Here is a 23,945-nt window from a genome sequence, read left to right as displayed (position 1 = left end):
ACACAGGGCCTTTCTGCCCTTTGCATTCCTGTCAGTTCCTGTATTACACACTATACAAATGTTGTTACCCAAGGTGAGTACACTTCAGGTGTTAAGACCTAAGTTGAGTCATGCCAGACAAGGGTATTTGTAGCAGTGAACACTGTGAGGATGGTTGAAGTTATCTCCTCCTGGGATTTGCATTCCTGTCACCCCATGTACTATGCAATATATACATACAGATAAACCCCATGTGGGCACACTTCAATTGGGATTTCACATTAAAGAGTATTTGGAGTAGAGAAAACTTGGCTGGTGAGTTGGGTAAAAGTAAATTAGGGAAAAGGTGAGCTGTGGGCATGCATAACAGAATATTTTGGTGAACCTTTTAGTGCTGTGACTTACCAGACTCCACTCCCCCAGGTATTCCTGTCAAGCCCTTAGGATGCTGGATGGCCAAAGCCTTCTCCTCCCAGGGAAAGAGGTATAATGGGGCAGTGGGAGGGCCACCTCTGGTCTTCTTGGCCTGCAGCTGGTACCAGGAGGCCATGTAACGGACCTTGCCCATGAGGTTGTTCCACCTCTTTCAGATGTCCTCCCTTGTGCTCAGGTTGATACCTACAGCATTCACTCTGTGATCCTCTCCCACATTCCCATTTTCCGACTGTGAGGAGTATGCTGGACTTATGATTTCATCCACCATGACTCTGAACTTGTCTTCAGCGAAACAGAGATGTTTGGAACGTGACATGGTGGAACAAAAAAAAAAGATTGGAGTGACTTACTAAAGAGAGGAAGTGCAATAGGGTGTGAATGGACAAAAGTGTGTGCGGGGTGTTCAATGTGATGGTGGGAAAAGGGGTCCCTAATCTATGTACGCTACAAAAAAACAATGCTCTGGATTTGTTGTTTTGCAGTGAAAATACAAAGTATTGTGGTGTGTAAAGGGGTTTGTTTTATAGTAACCTTTGCAGGTGTGTCCAGAATGTCAATGTGTGTCAGCTGTTTGTTTTCAAATCCATCCAATGTGCTGTTGTGTATTACTTTGGTGACCGTGTACCACCGTGCTTCGGACTACCATTGGCTAACTGCCATGGATGCCCACCACTGTGACTTTGGACTTGTAATATGGTCAGTGGTTCGTCACTGAGCTGTCAGGCTGGAATTTGGACCGCCTCTTTCCAGGCCTCCACACTGCTGCCTTTAATGGCTCTTTTGGTTGTCAGTCAGCGGTCCTACCTGTTTAACTTGTAATATGGCAGGCTGTACGACCACCAACATGGTGGTCTTTTAGGGACTGCTAACATGGTGGTCTGGTGGTCCGACTGCCAAACTCATAATGGGGCCCCTAGTCCCTTCCCACTGGTATCAGTAAGAAGATAACAAGGACATCCAGGAATGCAACTTGCTAAATGTTGAGCTGCATCCAAACCTTGCTTTACATAAATTAATTCTTTCGGGCACTCCTCAGACCACATAAACTGAACTCCTTTTTTTAACAATTACCTTATAGCCCAAGTACGTCCTGAGAAATTCTCCAGAAACCTGATATAAAATTATGCCATTCCCAGAAAAGCCTATAACACTCCTTCTTGGGTGAGGGGAGTTCTGCAATAGTTCTAACTAAATCTTATTTGAGATCTTGCACCCTGACTAGAAATGATGTAGCCCAGGTAATGAATCTCTAGGAGGTAAAATGTACACTTATTCAACTTTAACGTGATACCCCTCTGTCTAAAACTTTTCAAAACTTCCTTTACCTTGTTGACATGTGGATCCAAACTGTCACTATAAATAAGAATATCGTCTTGGAAACTCTTGACCCCCCCTTGGGTCCCCTAGCATGTTGTTCATGAGACTTGGGAAAACTGAAGCCGCTGAACACAGTCCAAACAATGTGCGGTTAAATCTGAACACTTCAAAGGGAGTGATGAAAGTGGTGTAGTTCTTAGAGTCAGGACTTAAACACACCTGGTGATAGGCAGAGTTAAGATCTAACATGGAAAAGTATCTTGCTCCCCCAGTACACTGACCATCTCCAGGAAACCTGTACCCCACTACCTGTTTGTTGATCTGCCTCAAGTCAATGCAGAGCCTAATGTCTCCTGAACTTTTGGTGGTTACAACAATAGGCAGGATCCACTCAGAAGCCTCTACCTCCTTGATGATTCCTTCAGCACACAGACGATCAAGTTCAATCTTGACCACGTTTTGTAAATGCAAGGGAATGCTTGTTACATTGCTTTTAACTGGAATTGCCTCTTTTCTGAGTTGGATGCAATGTCTGGAAATTCTTTGGGAAAATCAACCTTGAAATTTGAAATATCATCTTTTCCAATTTTTAGCTCTCCCACTTGAACCTGTGGAGAGGCAATAGGATCAAGAAAGATCCCTAATAACTTCTGATGAGGCCAGCTATAAATAGTATCTCCTTATACCGGAACATACATTTTTCCATGAATGACATTGCCCTGAAATTCAATATTTGCTATAAAATATCCTCCCAGATCAATGGGCTTCCCCCATAACTAAAGGTAAAACATCTGGTTCATTAAGTTTAATTTTCCAATGAAAATTCTTATCAAAGTTCACTTCCGATTTAAGGGATAATTTGGCACCAGAATCCGTGATCATGGAAATCTGCATGCCATTGACATTACATTAACCTTATCAGAAGGATAATCACAACTTGCATCCAAGACGCAACTGATATCATATATAAACTGTAAAAACATTGACTCATCTACAATATCTAACACAGTATTTTTTTCTTTCATCAATTTTGATCTACAATATTTGGCAAATAGCCTCCTTTGGAACACCTGAAGCACACTCCTTTAGAGGGTATATTAACAGAAACAGTTTTTTTATTAGTACCTACAACATGCACAGGAATGGTATGACTTCTTTCCTTCTGCAACTCCTTCATGCACTCAGCAGAGTGCTCTACCCGTTCAGCAAACAAAATAACTTCAACTAATGTGGGATCTTTTTTGGATCATTGCTCCTCCATTTTATCAGAATTGCACTGTAGTATAAATCGATCTCTAATTCTTTCCTCCACCCCCATTCTGAACTTGCACTAAATTTATTTTACACTGCTGTGATGCCTGCTCCTTTCACAGGCTAGCATTAGGGATCCCCTCATATACTTTTTGAGTGGTAGATTCTGATCTGAAAGGAGTAGCTAGGTAATATTTAGTATGGACAGAATGGTAATAGAAAATCCTGCTTATTGGTGAAATTGGATTAAATATTGCTATTCTACAAATGCCACTTTTAGAAAGTGAGCATTTCTCTACACTCAAATCCTTCTGTACCTTACAATCCAGGTCTGCCTAGGTTGCTTGACAGCTCCCTTGTGCTTTTCACTCAGACAACCCCAAACACAGAATGCTCAATCACACCTGCACATATCTGCATACTGAATGGGTCTTCCTGGGATGGGAGGGTGGAATGCATAATACGTACATCTGAAAAGACAGTGGCCTGCCCTCACACAATGGACTGCCAAACCCACTACTGGGACCCTGGAGACAGGTTGGAACTGAAAGGGAACCTAGTGCACTTCTAAGCCACTCTTTGAAGTCCCCCCCACTTCAAAGGCACATTTGGATATTTAAACAGGGCCTCTAACCCTACCACCTCAGACACTTCTGGACCAGATACCACTGGAGAAGAAACCCTGAACCAGAACCTACCAAGAGGAACTGCCTGGCTGCCCAAAGGACTCACTTGTCTGCCTTTCTGCAAAGGACTGCTGCCCTGCTGTTGCCCTGCAAAAACAAGTGATGGAAGAAATGCTGAACATTGTCAAACACTCACCCCCAGTCACAGATCTGGGTTTAATCCATTGTTCTTTTGCTCACCATGCCACCCCAGTTTGGACCCAGCCATATGCAAATCAGTCTTGACTCTGTTCCTCGTGGGAACAGTCCAGCCCGGACTGCCAAGCCAGGTCCTCACTGGACCGGAAACAAGCATCCTGGGACCGGTTTCAGGGTTTCACCCCTCATCAACCAGGCTAGCTTGAATCCAGTGGCATGGGAAGTACGGGACCCACGTCTGGGCATACCCTTCCCACTTAGGGCAACAAAGTAAAAACAACAAGTGATGGACAGAATGCTGAACATTGTCAAACACTCACCCCCAGTACAGTGATCTGGGCCTAAATCCATCGTTTTTTTGTTGCCCATGCAATTCCAGTTTGGACCCAGCCATATGCAAATCAGTCTTGACCCTGTTCCCCATGGGAACAGTCCAGCCCGAACTGCTAGGCCAGGTCTTCCCTGGACTGGAAACAAGCATCCTGAGACCGGTTTCGGGGTTTCACCCCCTCATCAGCCAGGCTAGCTTAAATCCAGTGGCATGGGAAGCACGGGACCCAGGTACTTTGTGCTTGCAAGAGACATTTGTTGTTTTTTAAGAACTAAAGACTATATTATTTTCTAACTGATATTTCAACGTGTACTAATTGAATCTTGATCGTTTTGACCTGCATCTTACCAGATAAATATTATATATTTTTCTAAACACTGTGTGGTGTATTTTTGTGGTGTTCTACTGTGTTATTGCATGATTTATTGCACAAATACTAATCACATTGCTTTCTAAGCTAAGCCTGACTGCTCAGTACCAAGCTACCAGAGAATGGGCTCAGGATAATTTGGATTGTGTGTGACTTACCCTGACTAGAGTGAGGGTCCTTGCTTGGACAGGGGGTAATGTGACTGCCAACCAAAGACCCCATTTCTCACAGCTCCTCACTGCAATGCGGGGATATTTTGATGCCAAGGGACCATGCATGGAAAATCCTTGACGCAGTGGAAGAATGCACAGGTGCTGCGTCTATTTGTTAGATGATGGATCAGGTTTTTCCTTGGGGAGCACTTTTGGATAAAGCAGAGTCATTCCAGCCAAGTCAGAGGCCGGCAGGGCAGCAGGGCATCAGCAGAGCAGCAGTTCTTCACAGCAATACAGTCCAGATGAGTCCTTTGGGAAGCCAGGCAGCTTTTTTGACAGGTTGCAGGAGTAGGTCCAGAAGTGTCTGAGTTGGTGGGGTCAGAGACCCAGCTTATCAACTGAAAAAGGCTTTTGAAGTGGGGGAGACTTCAAAGAGTGCTTTTGAAGTGCACAAGTTCCCCTTTCAGCCCAGTCCTGTCTACCAGGGTCCCAGTGGGGGCTTATCAGTCTATTGTGTGAGGGCAGGCCACTGGCCTTTGAAATGTAAGTGTGAGGTCCTCCACCCTTCCAGCCCAGGATGAACCATTCAGTATGCAGATGAATGCAGATGTGGTTGAGAGGTCAATTACAACTTTGGCAGACGGAAATATAAAACACATATGTACACGTCCTGTTTTTTACCTACATAGCACCCTGCCCTATGGGTTACATATGGCCTACCTTAGGGGTGACTCATATGTAGAAAAGGGGGAGTTTAAGGCTTGGCAAGCACTTTTTAATGCCAAGTCGAAGTGCCAGTGAAACTACACACACAGGCCTTTCCTTGGCAGGCCTGAGACATGGTTAAGGGGTTACTTATGTGGGTGGCACAATCCCTGCTGCAGGTCCACTAGTAGCACTGACCATCACCTCAGGATGTCCATCCACTTGCTCCCCCAAAACATCATGCTATTGCGAGCGGGCATCCAGGCACGTAGCGCCTTTTGGTACTTCTCCTTCTTGGAGGCTCCATGGGTGGGTACCCTCATCCTCTTGCAAAAGCCCTTAGCTGGTTAACTGTATATGCCTCCAGCTTCGCCAGGTCAAACTCCCCAACTCCTCTTTTGGACCCATCCAGATGTACGGATACATAATATTGTCTGATGTAATGTTAAAGAAATGTGAAGTTTTTTTGCAGGATTAGTCTGATGACATTAGTCAGAATTATGTGCCCCCACATAGATTGAAAGTGGTGATAATTAACATATAGAGATTTTGATGTTTAAATCTGTAAACATTCAATAATTGGCAATTAAACATTAATTCCTACATATTCTTTGCCAACCACTTTCAATGACCATTATTTGCTCCCCCTCTGGAGCCATCAGAACTTTGGCTAAAGGTAATTTTGGTGGTGGAACTAACAGGCATTATTCAGGATGACTCATATTAAGGGCCTAAGGAACATTCACTTGCACATGTATTCTTGTTTGTGTATGCAAGACATGTTCACATATTTACCAGGAGCATCTTGTTCAGCTTTTGATTAGAGTATTTTGTTCAACTTCTTCTCCTGTTAAATTTCCAAAGATATTAGAAAACATTCCTCAGTATGATTGATATGATCTAATACCTGTTTACAAATTTCCAGCCATATTTAAAAGTGAAATAGAACTAACATTCCCTGAAGAAACTGTCACTATGCTCTATGCAGACATATAAATACAGATTTCATTCACTGTTCAAAACCGCATTTCAAAAGAAAACAAAATGGTGGAAATGGTTAAACCACAATTATTCAGACAAATATTTTACATCTATATTCTATGTTTCGTTGTTTGACGACCAAATGATTATCCATATATATCCACATTTCATGCAGATACTTACGAAACATTCAACGGATATATTTCAGTGATGCAAAGCATATTTATTTCTTTGATAGACCTGTGAATAGGCAATACTGTTGTTGGTTCTCATAAAATGATGGATAAATATTGAGGGCCTGCAATTCGACATTATCACAGGTTTTCTGGTGTTCATTGAATGCAATGAAAGGTAAATGACACTATAAACAAATAAACATACATATGTAATTAAAATATTGATCACACAAGATCAATGTCAAAAACATTGTAGAAAAAAGTCTAAAAAATACCAATGTTATGAAAAAAAAAGAAATACCAAAAAGAAATGCCAAATATCACCTGCAGTTTAAAACTAGGGAAACATAGCAATAATAAAAAATCCAGAGTCTCAAATAGTAGAAAAACTTACAAAACCCTAAATAAAATGCAACATATTACAGTATTTATACATACACATCTCAAAATAAGTCAAAATAAAATTAATACACCTTAAATATATGATGACCACACAAATTGCTGTTTACCATCAATGGTCAAAAAAGAAAATTATTCAAAGTAGTTTCTAACCAACCTATCAGACAAACTATATAGAAGGCCACAAAACACACAAAAATACTTCCTAGAAAATAATTACTGCAGCATATTGTCACTTTACAAGGTTGCAAACCTATATAACAAGACTGCAGCACTTAAACAAACTTCTGAACCCTGAAAACAAAGTAAGTTAACTATAAATGAAAGCTAACCAAATAAATAAAAGTATGCAAAGTACGCTAAAATACTAAATAAATACAACTATGGTACTTTTTTTAATGTCTGTAAATACAGGTGCATCACTTACAAGAAGACCAAATGCTGAAATGAAAAGGAGATAAGAACATGGACACTGACACAATTAAAAAGCACAAAAGATCACATTGAAATTAATCATTATAGCCAAAGCACAAAACTCAATTTAAAATAACCATTTAACAAATTTTATAAGTTTAACATCAAAAAGTAAACCAACATATTGTTCCTTTAAACAGACTAGAACAAGAGAACATTTGCCAAAACAGCACTAAATAGACCCACAAAGCACAGGTCTACAACTAAAACAAAACAAAGAAATACTTATAACATACAAGAAATATAACACCATGTTTGTTAACTAATAAAATTTTTCTTTACTCTACAACCCACAGATAAAATGTCAGAAACAAAAAAATATATCCAATCCCAAAAAGAGGTGGTGCTATTAAATTGTAGGGGAGTGACTTATACTAAAGTCAGCACCATCAATGAGATAAACACATTCAAACACATGTTGTTAGATGGCTATCTCAAATAAAGAGATACATCGAAGTGTTAGGGACTTTAACCTCCCCTTAATATCACTGAAAAACTGTCCAGAAATAAATTACAGGACCAAAAGGATGCCAGTACGAGATAACGTATGTTCCTGCATGAGAAACACAGCAACTCCATGGCATCCCAGCCCTAAAAAGATTAATTGTTGACATATAGGCAGCCATGGAAACACATGTAGCATTTAGAAATATGAACATATATAAATGCTTCAACATTTACTAATCACACATCAATAAAGACACGTTTTAAATACATGACATCCTGAAAAATGATAAAAGAATAATTATTTATGCTGCCAGTAACAATTTACTAACTTTAACACAATGGATGAACGATGGAACTTTGAAGTACATATATACACACACAGACACACACATATATATATATATATATATATATATATATATATATATATATATATCCTCCAACACTCCCTTAAATATCAGGAGAACCAGGACATTTATTCCAGCATAAACATCCAACGCATTTCGGCAACAGCCTTACCCATGAGTAAGGCTGTTGCCGAAAGCGTTGGATGTTTATGCTGGAATAAATAAAACTTTTTCACATTAGTGATGTCTTGGTTCTCCTGATATTTAAGGGAGTGTTGGAGGATGTATTAGGGACTCTCGGAGCCCATCCAGGACTGCTGTGTGGAGCACCTGCATTCCGGGACTTTTTTATGAGTTATATATATATATATATATATATTACCAACATTCCTCCTGTTGTATGCAGAAAGTTCCCGGACACCAAATGGAAGTCCAAAATGCTTTTATTCACCAATGCTTCCTCCCAGTACAACGCGTTTCAGCCGTAGCCTTGATCATGTAACAAGTGAGAGTGTCTCACACACCAACTATATACCACAACCAACATACACATAAAAATAAAAAGAGGACTATCAAATTACATAGCTATCCCACAATGTGCAAATGTCAGCACCATCTTAGAATGTCCAGAAGGACCCATCCACAATACTATATATGATCTTATAATTGCAGAGTTATCCACTATACTTACTCACTCTAAATAAATTAATAGTATACATTATAATCATTTAAAGCACTTCCATATTAAATATTAAATATCAAATATTAATAATATCAAAATTGACCAAAACAATATAAGAGCATAGTGTACACTGGATAACATTGTATTCATAAAAATATCCGCATTATTTGCTCTCTATGAACATTAATTAATTATAATCATTTGAGTAACCTCCATATTAAATATTGAATATTTAAATATTGTTGATATCAACTGGTCCAAATACTAAAAAAGCATAATAAACATCCAATGACAATATGTTCCTGAGAAAATGCACATTGGTCTACAAAGACAGCCCTATAAAGATGTTAAAACAGTTAATATGTATGTGTGCAACTATGCGTATCACTTCTGGTGATCGCTTCCAAATCATAGCAGTATACTAATTGACAACAGGTGTGACATTCCATTTCTGGCTGAGAGATGCATGAGGAACGGGCTCCTTTTGTTTCGTACTTAAAATGGCGTGTGTTCTGATTTTAAACACACAGGAGGACTAAAGGGTTCCTGCAATATTCAGAGTCTACTGAAAAGCATTGTGAGTGCAATATCAAAAGGTGAGATACTTCATTGGCGTTCAAGGGACCCGAGGAATTCAGGTCCTGGTTTGTATCTCCACTTTGTGACATTAATGGTGTACGTACTGGCAGCATTAAATTGTCGAAAGCATTGAGTTTGTTGTCAATTCGGCTCGAGGTTGGAAGCGAGATTCTTATCTGCTTCAGGCACTTCCAACTTGTTAATTTGTTATTTCCAACAACGAGGAATTTGAGAACTTGTTGTGCGACAGTGCCGATGCCTGGGGAGACATCCTGTGAAACCCTCAGGCTGCGCACATTGTGGGAGCCAATTGCGAACTTGGGAGCTGGAATGTACTGAGCTGTATTGCTACAGCCATGTTCTAGAGATTATATCAGAACACGCTGTTTGAATCAAATAGATACATTCTTTCAATCTGAGCGCGTGGTGATTGTTTTGAGCAATGCGCTCGCATAATACTTTACCAGACTCTCTGTGGGCTCTGAGAGTGATTTAACAACAACGTGTGAACCTGCGGGCTGAATTGCACAGAGTTGAATCGCTGCAGTCGTGTTCAAGCAATTAGATTACAAACCGGTGTCTAAAATAAACTGTTACAAAATAAACTGTTACATCTTTTCAAGTTGAGCGCGAGGGGTCTGTTTTGAGCTATGCGCTCGTTAAATATTTTACCAGACTCTCCGTGGGCTTTGAGAGAGATTAAACAACGTGGGATCCTATAAAATGTGCCAGCAGAGTGCCAGTACAATAGATTTGCACTCAGGAATGTCGCATTGTCGTGCCATTTCAAACTATTTCAAATAAAATAATTTCAAATTAATTATTTGGAGTAACAACTCACTCCCTTTTGGGGGTTGGTTTGAACAAGTTGTGCATAATCAACGGTAAAGCGGCCAGTTCGGTCAGTAATTATAGAGGTAAACTTGTGGTGGTAGAGTGGATCAGTATTAGTGAGAATCCACATTTGGCAGTCCATCGGCTTTATCACCGAAATGGCTTCCTCCTTGGAAGTGAGACGTAAAGAGAAATCCAGCAAACTGTTTTCTGCTCACATGATTGACACTAAGGGAAGAACCGATAACTCTACGAATGGGGGTTCGGAACTTAAGTTGCAATTACTTCACGAAAAAATTGAAAAATTGTCGAGGAAGGAGATCTCCAAGTGGTGGGAGATAGAGTCTTTACAGAAGTACATAGATGTGGAAAGAGTACCGAGACGTCTGAGAATATACACTATACCCACGTATGAAGATCCGGACCCTGACATGCTTGAGGAGTGGGTGGAAAATTCAAAAATGAGTTCACTGAATATGATGAAGATTTTAATCAAATATGCGATTAAGTATAGGAAATAGATTCTGGATGAGATTGAGAAAGTGTCAACAGAGATCATACCATTGACTTCAGAGGACGCAATAGAAGAATTTAAGAAGAACTTGGAGAAAAAATTAAGTAGTTTTGAAGGAGATATTATGTCCAAGAAACAACGCAAGTTCTTACGAGACTTTAAAGATTACCAATCGGGCAGGATCCTAACCTTCCATCGTAAATATGATCATATATATGTGGAAAATGACAGTGAATTAACAGCTGAGAATAATAATAGGGAATTTACATCAGAGGTGGAAGAAAGTGATATTTCAGACGGGAACCAGTCTGTTTCTGATTCCCTTTTTGATAAAGGTCCGGTTGTGGATAAGAATGCGAGCAGGTCTAATTTTTAAAAACAATTTCGCTTTCTGAATCAGGGAAGGACAGACCAAAGAAAAGAAGCATTCCCACAATGGAGCAGGGGTCGAGGTACAAGGGGCAGAGGGAGAGGAACCGGGCAGCAAAGGTACGGGCAAGGAAAAGAAGAACTCAGGCAAACGGGTGTAACAACCAGAGCCCGGAAAATTATGTGATAACAGTAGTAAATATATCAAAGAGAACATTAACTGAACAAGAAAGTGGCCTTCTGTCATTAGGCCTGTCTTTCTTCCCCAGAACGGATTTTTACTATGTACAGACAAGTATTGATCTCTTCAATTTAGTCAGAAAATTTAAACTAAAGAAATGGTTTCACACAAAGGTCACTTCAGAGGTGTTGGGTAGTGACAAGCATGATGTTAGTACATTAACTACTTCTGATGTGGAGGTATTGCAAACGCTGTCTAGTTTACATGATGGCATTGAGGCTAATGAGGACCCTGTAATGAACCTAGTGGACTTGGGCATTGATTTGGATTGCCCGTGTCCCACTATGTTCAAACCGAAATCTGTATTCTTACCAGTTGTACAATGTGAAGCAATTGACGTTTTTGAAAAAGATATTATTAAGCAATTGAAAAAAGTGAGATATCAAAGGAGTAAGAATGAACAACATAATTTGATTAAGGAACAAAGTGAGGCCCTACAAGGTTTGAAGGATAATAGTAGTATTGTAATCAGACAATCAGATAAAGGGGGAAATGTCGTTGTCTTGGATAAGGATGCCTACTTAGCAGAAGGATTGAGACAGGTCAATGATCAAACTTGCTACATACCGGTAAATCTGATTGACGTTAAAAAATCTAATACCCAGTACTTTGAAATGTTGTTGGATTGGTGGGACAAAGGGCTGCTTAATTGGGAGGAGTATTATTTCCTCAAATGTGATTCACCAGTAATTCCCATTTTGTACCTATTACCGAAAATACACAAGAGCATTGTGAATCCTCCGGGGACACCTATAGTTTCTACAATAGGGTCTCTCCTGGAGAACACGTCTAGGTACATTGATTATTTTTTTAGATCCTTTGTTGAAAGCCTTCCATCTTATATAAAAGATACGACACAGTTTTTAAGGATTATTGATGGAATTGAAAGGGAAGATGACTATCTCCTTCTAACTATGGATGTTACCAGCCTGTACACTTGCATCCAACATGATTTGGGGTTAGTAGCAATTCGTCATTTTCTAAGGGCAAGATCACTTTCATTTTTGATGCATACTGAGATGATCAGTGATATGATCAGCTTTTGCCTCAATAATAATTTATTTCTCTTTGATGACAAGATGTATAAACAAACACAGGGTACGGCTATGGGTACTCGTTTCGCACTGAGTTATGCGAATCTGGTGATGGGCTGGTGGGAGGAGCAAATATCTACTAGCTCACCTGACTTTGATGAAAGGGTCATCTTATGGTGTCGTTATATAGACGACATTTTTGTGATTTGGAAAGGAGATGAGATTTCGGCCAGAGGTTTCGTAGCCTTCCTCAACAACAATGATTACAATTTGCATCTTAGTGACCAGAGTAGTAAACAACAGATTGCATTTCTGGATGTGGAAGTCATGGTCCAAGAAAAATCATTGAAGACGAAACTCCATAGAAAATTGACGGCTGGAAACAGCATATTGAATGCGAACAGTGCCCATCCTCCTAATCGTATTGCTAACATTCCCTTTGGGAAATTCCTAAGAGCCCGCAGGATTTGCAGTACTTGGGAGGATTATCAGAAAGAAAGTGATAATATGCTCTTATGTTTTCTAGAGAGAGGGTATAAGAGCAAAATGATCCTTCAAGCTAAAAATAAGGCGGACAACATAAAGAGAGAAAATCTAATATACCCGAGGATTGATTCAGAAGTAGGTGATCAAAATGGTGAGGTTTATTACAACCTATTCTAACCAGTCACAGGTCCTGAGAAAGATTTTGAATAGGAGTTGGCATATACTGCTGAATGACTCCACCTTAGGTAATGTCATCTCTGAGGCACCTGCGATCACCTTTCGCAAGGGTAGATCGTTAAGAGATTATATTAGTCGTAATAGAGTAACTAGGGATAGTGTTAGAGCCCTGTCCCTTGATCAATCTGAGGGTTTCTTTTGTTGTAGACATTGCAAGGCATGTAAATATAGCAGCAATTGTCTAAAAGTATCTGGGGAGAATGGACATTGGACTTACCAAATTCGAGGGCATTTCAATTGTAATACAGATTTCTGTGTTTATTGTCTGCTGTGCCCCTGTGGGAAACTGTATGTGGTTAGTACAATACATAAGGCTTAAAAGAGGGTTCTAGAACACATTAGAGTGATTCGTAATTTTGATCGAACATACCCAGTGGCAAGACACTTCCATGACAAACACAATGGAGATGAGAGGCTGTTGAGTTTTGCAGTTATTGATCAGATCAAACCCAGTACTAGGGGTGGTAACAGAGAGAAAAAGATGAGGATTTTGGAATCAAAGCTGATCATTAGACTCAACACCCTGAGCCCTGGGGGTTTGAATTCAAGTGAGGAGATGAATGTACATTTAGGCTAATTGAAGTTGCTGGATATATGTATATATATATATATATATATTTATTTTTTAGTCAATCTCAATTTTTGTTATTTTTATATACAGTTGTTTTATGGTAATTATGTGATAGATGTGACACTGTTGGGGGTGTTTCGATATGTGGTAGGTAGTAAGATACGCATAGTTGCACACATACATATTAACTGTTTTAACGTCTTTATGTGGCTGTCTTTGTAGACCAATGTGCATTTTCTCAGGAACATATTGTCATCGGATGTTTATTATGCTTTTTTAGTATTTGGACCAGCTGATATCAACAATATTTAAATATTCAATATTTAATATGGAGGTTACTCAAATGATTATAAATAATTAATGTTCATAGAGAGCAAATAATGCGGATATTTTTATGAATACAATGTTATCCAGTGTACACTATGCTCTTATATTGTTTTGATCAATTTTCATATTATTAATATTTAATATTTAATATGAAAGTTATTTAAATGATTATAATGTATACTATTAACTTATTTAGAGTGAGTAAGTACAGTGGATAACTCTGCAATTATAAGATCATATATAGTATTGTGGATGGGTCCTTCTGGACATTCTAAGATGGTGCTGACATTTGCACATTGTGGGATAGCTATGTAATTTGATAGTCCTCTTTTTATTTTTATGTGTATGTTGGTTGTGGTATATAGTTGGTGTGTGAGACACTCTCACTTGTTACGTGATCAAGGCTACGGCTGAAACGCGTTGTACTGGGAGGAAGAATTGGTGAATAAAAGCATTTTGGACTTCTATTTGGTGTCCGGGAACTTTCTGCATACAACAGGAGGAATGTTGGTAATAATTTGTGGATGGCTAGGTCCACGCCTGGACTGCTACTGAATTAGCAGCCTCGGATGTCTGGCAACGTTGATGGTTTATATATATAAAATATATATATATAACCATAAAATGCACTGAATTAACCTATGCTTAATGTTCTGCTCTAGTAGCATGTCAGAAAGCAGTGAAAATACAACAGAACAAAAATCCCAAATACATTTAGAACAATGGAGAATGTATTAATAAATAAAATGACAATCATACCAAGCACGCAATTAAAAGAACTGGAGATATGAATAATGAAAGTTTGAATTAAAAAATAGTGCCAAAAGCAAAAAATACCAACCATGGTTATCTAGTCATGCTAGACCAGGTTAGGGTCAAAATGTAAGGCTCTTAACAATGGAATGTAGTTCAGATACAAGGACCAAGGGGCAGATTTAAGATAGGTGGTGCTGCACCTAGTGCAGCACTACTTTCCTTGTGCCGCTTTCCTGTCACCATGTGTGCACCGTATTTAAAATACAGCACACCATGGCAAAGGGTAGGGGACAATTGCAAAATCTTTTGTGACGCCATTGATGTACTCTGCAGGAGTAGCACCAAACGTTTGGTGGTACTCCTGCAGAGTACATGGGGACCCCTTATGAATGATAGTATGCCCCCTTTGAACACCTGCTCTTAGATTCCCTTGCACCATTGCGTCATCCTTTTGGCCACCCTAATGGGAGGACGCCCGCTTTGTATGCATTATGCTTGGTGCAGACATAAAGTAGCGCAAAGGGTTACAAAGTGGTGCAATGCATGAAATGCATGCATTGCGGCACTTTGTAAATATGGCACAGTGTTTTTTGCCTTCTAAAGACACATTAGCATAAAAAAATTATGCTAATGTGGCATTGGAATGGCACTAGGGGCTCTTAAATATGCCCCCAAATGTGTCCCAGTAGAACGTTTACCTTCTGACTTAGAAACTTTTGTGGAGAAAAGGTAGTCTTAGGCGAATTGTCAGAGGAGCAAGGTACGAGTTGGGTCTGAAGTGGCACTTGATGAGGTCAGACTGTTGAAGCTTGTAGTCCTGGTGTGGTCATTAAAAACCTTTTATGGAAGATGTTCCTCCTTCAGTGGGGCCAACCAGCAAGTTGAGACCAATGGCTGCAGCTTTAACGGTGACCCCAGTCTCCAATGAGTCTTCAGGAATAAAGTTGGCAAAAAGTTTTGAAGATTTGCGGTTTGGAGGCTGTAGGAGTACACTCTAACACTAATCAAGGGTCAAACTTCATGGGGAGCATCACTTGGGGATTAGGACTCACTCCAGTGTAGGCCAGCAGCAGAGTCTGGGGCAGATCCAGTTGGAACAGGAACTGGGCAGTTACAGGGAGAGAAGCTTCTGAAAGCTTGTTGTACCTCTGTAGCTCAAACAGAAGGTCAGTCAAATGGCCCTTGCAATCACATCTAGGGTTCTGGAATCAAGGCAAGCAGGTCCAGTCTTCTTCAGACAGTAGGACAGTCCTTCTTCCAATTCATCACAGGTCCAGGAGTGTTTTGAGGAGTGGTGTGGGGGCCCAGTGCCAATCTGTGGGTAGAGGGCACGTCTTTGTCTACTCCCCTAAACCAGCTCTGGTGAGTTCCTCTACTCTCACCAGTTTTTATGCAAGCCTGAATGGAGAAACACAGAAGAGGTAGTCCTAGGTATGAGCTGCATCTGTCAGTGAGTAGGTAGCCATCCTTTGAAGCTCACAAAGGACCTGGGAACAGCCCCCAGGCCATCCTGTCAGGAAAGGACTGTGCCTCCTCAAACTCAGATCCTGTGTCCACTCTCTGGGAGCAGTACACATCTCATCACAGGGGAGCCATCAGGGGTCAGGCGATAGCTAGACGCTGGCTGGAAATAGAAATTACAACTTTCTAAAGTGTCATTTCTAAAATAGTAATATGAAAACCAACTGGACTGTTGCGTTGGATGTTAAATTACTAATAAAAACAAGTCTTCTAACCATTTTTCTAGCTAGTCAAAAAATGTATTGAGGATTTATAAAGATAATGGTGCATAAACTGTTAACCAATGACCTAGTCAGCCTTGCCACAGTGAAAAATGACTTTGGGAGTTTTTCACTAAGAGAACATGTAAATCATTAAATATACATATCTTCTTTTTTTTAAATTGTTCACCCTGCCCTGCAGGCTTTTGAGACCTAACTAAGGAGTGACTTAGAAGTATTAAAAACAAAGGTTTAGGCCTGACTAAAGGTTTATTTTGACAGTTTAGAACTGGACACTCAAGCTACAGTTGCAACAACCTGGAGACATATTTTACAGTGCTACTTTAGTGGATGTCACAATGAGTGCTGCAGCCCAATAATAGCATTTAATTTAAAGGCTCTGGGCACAAGTGGTGGTGTATGCTAATGATTGACAAATCAATTAAATGTGGCAATGAGGGGTATGACAGTTCTAAGATCTTTAGAGATGAGAGCACAAGCACTTCATCACTGGTTGGCAGGAGTAAAGTGTGTAGAGTTCGGGTCAGAAAAAATAGATTCAGCAAAATAAGGCAAACACTTAGGGTAGTACCCAGCAGGAGATGGTCATCTCCAAAATGTGACCCCACCCCTGCCAGCAGAAAGAAGGGAGGACTATCCAGCCTCATGGAGTTCTCATTGCTAATGTGGAAAAACCTGCAAAGACCTTCAGTATTGGTGTGACCAGTCCCTGTGTGATATTCCACCATAACGTCCATTACCTGTTGGGTTATGGATCACCTCAAAAGTCTTAAATTCTAACCCCACATTTGCTTCAGCCACCTGAGGGATCTTTGGTCTGACTTAACAAGGTAGTGAGTCCCAAACAAGAATGGTGCCCAGGCCACTGCAAATGCTTCCCTCTTAATTGCTCTACACCTCTGTTTCCTGAGAAGTAGCCTCCTACTGATGAATTCTACAGACTGGTCCAAGCCCTCATCATTTAGCTGTGATTAGCATGCCCAAATACCATGTTCTGAAGCATTCATCTGAACTAGGAGACATGCTAGAAGCCTTGAGAACTGGTGATCTATTCAGTGCCTCCTTCAGGGTACCAAAAGCATTCTGCCATACCTCAGTCTAGATCACCTTTTTGGGCTTAGAGTCAGCACATTTTACTCTGTCACAATAGTACCATATCCCCTTACAATACTCCTATAGTAGGCAGTGATGTCTAAGAAGGCTCTCACTAACTCTGAGTCTTGGGAGACTCTGAATCCATTATGGCCTGTATCTTGGGCTGGAGAGGCTGAAATCTGACTCCACTGAATTAGTGGCCCAAGAGCACTACTGATCTCTGTCCTATCTTCCACTTATGGGCATTAATAGTCAGGTCTGTCTTCTGTAAGGCCTGAAGCACTACCTGGACATGGTGCAGGCCATCTTTCTAGCTGGAAATGAAAACTGCAATGCCATGCAGGTAGGTGACACTGAGTTCTGCTGACCCAACCAGGACTTGGCTGATCAACATGTGAAAGCTGGCAGAGGCATACATTAGTCCGTTGAGCATCATTTTAAACGAAATGTGACGCTGCTCTCTGGTGGGAAAATCTATTCTTTCTTGGGCCTCCTCATTCAGAGCAATCCCCAATACCCTCACATCAAGTGAGGAATGTGGTAGCCTTCAGCAGATCAATGAGCTCATCAACTCTGGGCAGAGGGTGAGCATCAGTTGTGGTGACTGTACTGAGGACTCTACCTTCTGTGGTAGTGCCCTGTGAGACAGTCTTGGGTGCCAGCTCTGAAACCTCACACTTGATGATGGTTCTCACTTTGTCCAACAGCCTGTAGATTATATTTTTGACAGGCATACTGTCGCCCATGTCTATGTCATAGGTACACCAGTCAGTGAGCCATGGGGTAAGTGATAATCAAACTGCCCCAGCACGTGGTGACAGTCCCTCTGTTGCTCTTGGGTCAGGGTCTGGGCAAATACAACACCATCCACTGCTTCTTGAAAGAAAGAAGGACTGGGAGGGATTCACTCTCCTTATTCTCCCTCCACCAGCATCTGTCACGAAAAGCCTAGTGACTTCCACCTCTCAGAACAGGCCTTGAGCTGGCTCACATGTTGGACTTTTAAGTATTCTTGAGTTCACCAGGAATGTAACCTCCCCTTTAAGTTCCCTCACTTCATAAGGCTGGATCCACCAGTCCTTCATGTCCTAGTGCTACACAGGGTCCAATATGCATGCCTTTTGGCCAGGCAGGTACTCAACTAGAGTGTCCCTCAGGTGGCATCAGGGTTTTATGACTTTCTGTGTGGTCGCAATTTCTTGGTAGGGTCTTTCTATAAGTTCTTCATCTGAGAGCTGAGTGCTAACAGGTTGCTAAATGCATTTTGACGGTGTTTACTGCGAGCCTGCACCCACCCCTCCTTCATAAGTTCAAAGTGACTGAACCCCACTGCCTTCTTAACAAGATAGCTTGCTTATGTGTCATGGGTTCTGGTAGGCCATACTCATGCTTTTCAGGGTCTTTCAACAAGCCCATTGGTTTGGGGAATGGCATGGTTTGAAGTACTTGCAGGTGACAACACACTCATCCTATGCAATATTGCCTTAATGTATGAAGACATGAAGTTGCTGCCTCTGTCAATCACAACATCTTTGGGGAAATGTACATGTATAAAGATCTCTAGCAGTGCTCTGGATCCACGGGCACAGTCACAGATTTAAGAGGAAAGGCCTCAGAGTACTAGGTGGCATAGTCCACAAAGACCAGGCATAACCTGTTTCCTAAGGCAGTCTTGCTGTCCAGAGCCCAATTAATATTTATGCCCACTCTTTCAAAGGGTATTCCCACTGTTGGGAATGGAAGTAGGGGGCATTTTACTTAATCCTTGACTTCCCACTGGCTTAGCATGTTACATAGAAAATATTGAATGCATCTCACTGCATTTTCATCAGGGCACATTAAATGGGGATGACCAGTTGGTCAACAGTTTTGGACTGCCCCAGATATATTCTGGCAGGGGGAGATCATAAGTTAACTCCAGAAGGAAGGCCTGGTAGCACTGTGGGATCACCCATACAGAGCTTGACCCAGGTTCAGAGACCTTACACTCACTATACAAGAGACCATTCTGGCAATAAATGAGATGATTGCCTTAAGTGTCATCAATTTCCTGGGTTTTGGCCTGAATCAGTAGACCCTGAAGAGTGGGACAGTCCTTCTGCACCTTGCAGAACTCTGCCTAGGACAGCTCCCTTTGAGGTTGCCATGTGGCAAGCTCAGATAGGTCTCCCAGGGCAGCAATGTTTAACCTTTAGGCTAAGGGGCATCGCCATTAGGATCATATTCCTCACCGACTGTAGGAATTTTTGGGGTGGATTTTTCATGCCCTTTGCTCTTCCTCTTCTGGGCAGGCACCTGAGCCACTTTTTTAGGTGGCAGTTCCTTCTGACCACCTCTGGTGGGCTGCCCGTGACAATGTGTTTGGACACTCATACTCAGGAAATCCCAACATCTCCAAATGCGTCCTGAGCTCCACCTCTTTCTAGAAGTTGAGATCTAGGTCATTCCCCATTTCCTAACAGACAATCAACTAGCATGGCTAGACTCACAGCTAAGTTTAAGAAACCTGAACCCGATGATCATGTGTTACAGCTGGGTTGACTACTTCAGAAACTACCTGCTCTGAGGACACCAGATGATATCTAGCAGTAGTCATACTGGCTCCTGTGTCTCTCAGGGCCTCCACCTTCTGCCCATTGATGGTGAGTCACTACTGCCTATACCTTTTAGCATTGTCAGGCATGTGAGCCTTAGGCGTATGTGCTTGTGCCCAGAAACACTAGAGTTACATCTGCACTCTCCTAAAACTAACTTGGGCACCTACCACTTCCAGCACTATACCAGGAATTCTTGCAATAGACCCACCAGTGGGAGGCTGTTTTCTGTGGGGGCAGATGGCATCTTCCTTTCTGCATCAATGCTGATAGCACTAATAGCACTTGGAATGGAAAAAGCCCTGGGGTTTCTTCCCGGAAACCCTCCCTTTTTCTGCTCAGACTTTAACTGGGATTATTTCCCTAAAAACTTGTGTGGGGGCCTTTTGAGAGTTCATTTTGAGTTTCCCTGCACCCCCCTCTTTCTGTTGGTGAAGTCCCTGTCCATCATTCTTCAGCCGCTCCCAGGTACCTTCTTTGATAGTGGTAATAACCTAGAAGTAAGCCTTCTTCACAGGCTCTGGTTATATGATCTTTGAGTCAATCATGTGTCAGTGCAGCTCTGCAAAGCAAATTACTGAACATTTGTTTTTTCATGAATACATTCTACAATCCATCATAGTCACTTACTTTTCTGCCCTTCACTCAGCCTTCTAGTGCCTTACTGGAGTAATCTACAAAGTCCACTCAGGACTGGCTAGTCTTTGGCTGTTCCTAAACTTCAAGCAGTATTTCTCTGGGGTAAGGCCAATCGTGACAACAAGGTCTTCTTTCTTTGGGTCATACCTCATCCTGCCAGATTTATCTAGGGCCAGTAGAGAATCTCTCCCAGTGACTGCTATATGATTCCAGACACTAGCCACCAGTCTTCTTCTGGGACTCTGTGCATGCACAAAGCTACCTCATAGACTTCAAACCACTTGGTTATGTCACCCCCACTACAAAGCTAGGCACCAGGCATTTGGGGATATGGAACATTTTGCCTCCCCTAGCCACCTCTATGTCACTGCCAGCATCTTCACTGGATGCTTTGAACCTTCTCTTTTTCAGGACAAGTTCTTTCTGGATTATCTCATGTGGCACCAGAATCTTGTTCTCCTCTCAACCCAGCATCTTTTCAACTAAGGCTCTCTTAGCTTCTGCCTTTTTATTTTCTGGTGACCTTGCAACAGCAGTTTCAGCTTTTATCTCTTCCCTGGCCAGCCTTTTCTTGCATATGGCAAAAGTGGCCAGTTGTAACCTCAGTTCTGTCTCTGCTTGCCTGTCCTCCATCCCTGCAGGGGTAAAGTTTTGGGAAGACACATTGCTCTTGGCCCCGGATTCCTCCTGTTGACCCTTTTCTCTCCTCTTGCTCTGGGGCCATTACAACAACTTTTTCTTCCTCCACTTCTATCGATTAGACGCTTATCATGAAAATGAACATGCATTCATGTGTAAGGACATTACTAGATGTACAGGAAAGGTTTATGACAAACTCAGAGATATGAGATAGATTTAAATAAGAGGAAAGCTTTACAGAGCAGTTACCAAATTTGCTGTTATGTAAAAGATATAACCAATATGAGAAATGACATTTTTTAAGTTGAAGGTACCACCACAAGATGTATATTGGATCAAAATTGATAGAATGACTCAGGGATCAAAGAAGTGAGTTATGCTTACTATGGCAGATTGTTGCAGGCAATTAACAAGTATTTGTAGAATACCCACACTTGAAACCAAGGATATAGGACATTTTGTATTGATGTCTGTGACAGGTTTGAGACCTGAGATTGGCATGATGATTTTGCAACCCTTTTTTTGTTGGCAAAATAAATAAGTTGAGGAGATCTTGAAGTATGCAAAGTATTGCAGTGATGAAGTTGAGATGAAGCAGAAAAAATTAAAGGAAAAGTTAACGGTTGCTCAGATGACAGCTGCTCAGAGGAGTAGTCAGATTCAGCCATTTTTGGGAAATGTTGGTTCTTTGCAAGAAGTTTATCAACAAGGACCAAATGAACTGACAGGCAGATGTTGAGGAGTTCCCATTGATCCTAGTACAAGGATGGATGTTAATAGCTTCAAGAAGATAACCCCTTATCTGCAACAAGTTGGGACATTGGAAGACGGAATGTTGTCCTAACCCAGCTAATCAGCTTCAGAATTCTATAATTGAACCTTCTCAGAATAATAATCCCACAGAGATGCAAAATGTTCGAAGGCAGAGATGGCATCATTTCATTGTGCCACAAGCTCCAGTAATACAGGTTTCACAGCCCCCTATGCCACAGCAAAATGCTAATGGTCTTTAGACTAAATTCAACCCAAGTTCTGAACATCAACCCAAATGCATTTGAATACAATAATCCTTTCCAATAGTTTCCCATGTTTGAAACATTTGAGAATTATGGACCTGACAGTGCCTGATAAGGGATAAAGATTGTGTACTTGGCACAGTTTTGGAGGTAGACCAGGATGGCCCTTTTGTAGATGATGAAGGGAATGGCCATTCAGTGACATTTCTGGTTTACACTGGTGCTACCCATTCTTCTTTTTGAACAGTAGAAGTCCCACACCAAACCCTGTTGGGAAAAATGGTCTAATTTATAGGAGTGATGAAAAAACAAATGACAACGTAAGAAACAACAGACATACCTGTGAAAATAGGACCTTTTGGAGAGAATCACCAACTTGCTGTGATTCCAGCCTAGTGAGTCTTCTAGGAAGGGACCTTCTTTGCAAGTTGAACTGTATATCTATTGTAAGCTGACAGGCATAGAGATGCAGACTCATGATTAGGGTGACACCTTTAAATTGGCGAATGATGGATTTTATAGTACATTGTTTACTCCGTTAACAATTGATGATTTACCACCAGATCTTAAAAACACAGTTAAACTGGAAGTGTGGTATTTCTTAGGAAAAGATGTCAGACTGATTAAAGGTATCGATTCTGTCTGAATCACAATCAAAGCAAATGCTTAGTAATCAAGAATGCCTCAAAACAATTTGACACCTGAAACGATTGCTGGGATGACTCCAGTGATTGAGTCCATGATTTAATAGGGGATCTTGAAAGAAATTATGTGAAGTCCTTGCAATTGACCTACTATAAGCTTACAGAAGTTTAGTGGGAAGTACAGAATTATACAGGAATGGTGAACAATATTGTTGTTCCTTGTTGTCCTATGGTACCAAATCCACTGTCATTGATTTGTGCCAAGCCTTTTTCTTGATACAGTTGCTTGAGGACAGTCAGTTCCTCTTCGCATTTTGATTCACAAATCATGTTTTGGTATCGGCTGATTCCCACAGCTGTATCCTGCGAGCCCTCTATTTTTAATCAGATTCTTAAGAAACATTAGTAGTCTCTGGTCATGCCTTGTAGCTCAGTCCTCATACAATACATAGATGACCTATTGGTGGCGTCAAACTCTCAAGTGGCTTGCAAACAAGATACTACTGCACTGTTGAACCACCTGACAAAGAAAGAACATAAATTATCCTCAGGAAAGTTGCAATATTGTTAGAAAGAAGTTTAGTATCTTGGAAATAACATTGAGAAAGGTGTCACAAGAGAGACGTTTAGCTATTGTAAAAATTAATCTGCCAACTACACAGAGAGAAATAAAGATGTTCTTGGGAATGGTGGGATACTGTCACCAGTGGATGCCCACATTGCCCAGACGTGGGTCCCGGGCTCACTGTGCCACT

The sequence above is a fragment of the Pleurodeles waltl genome, chromosome 2_2, assembly GCF_031143425.1.
Source record: "Pleurodeles waltl isolate 20211129_DDA chromosome 2_2, aPleWal1.hap1.20221129, whole genome shotgun sequence".
In the NCBI taxonomy this organism is placed as follows: domain Eukaryota; kingdom Metazoa; phylum Chordata; class Amphibia; order Caudata; family Salamandridae; genus Pleurodeles; species Pleurodeles waltl.
This window is presented reverse-complemented; position numbering follows the sequence as displayed.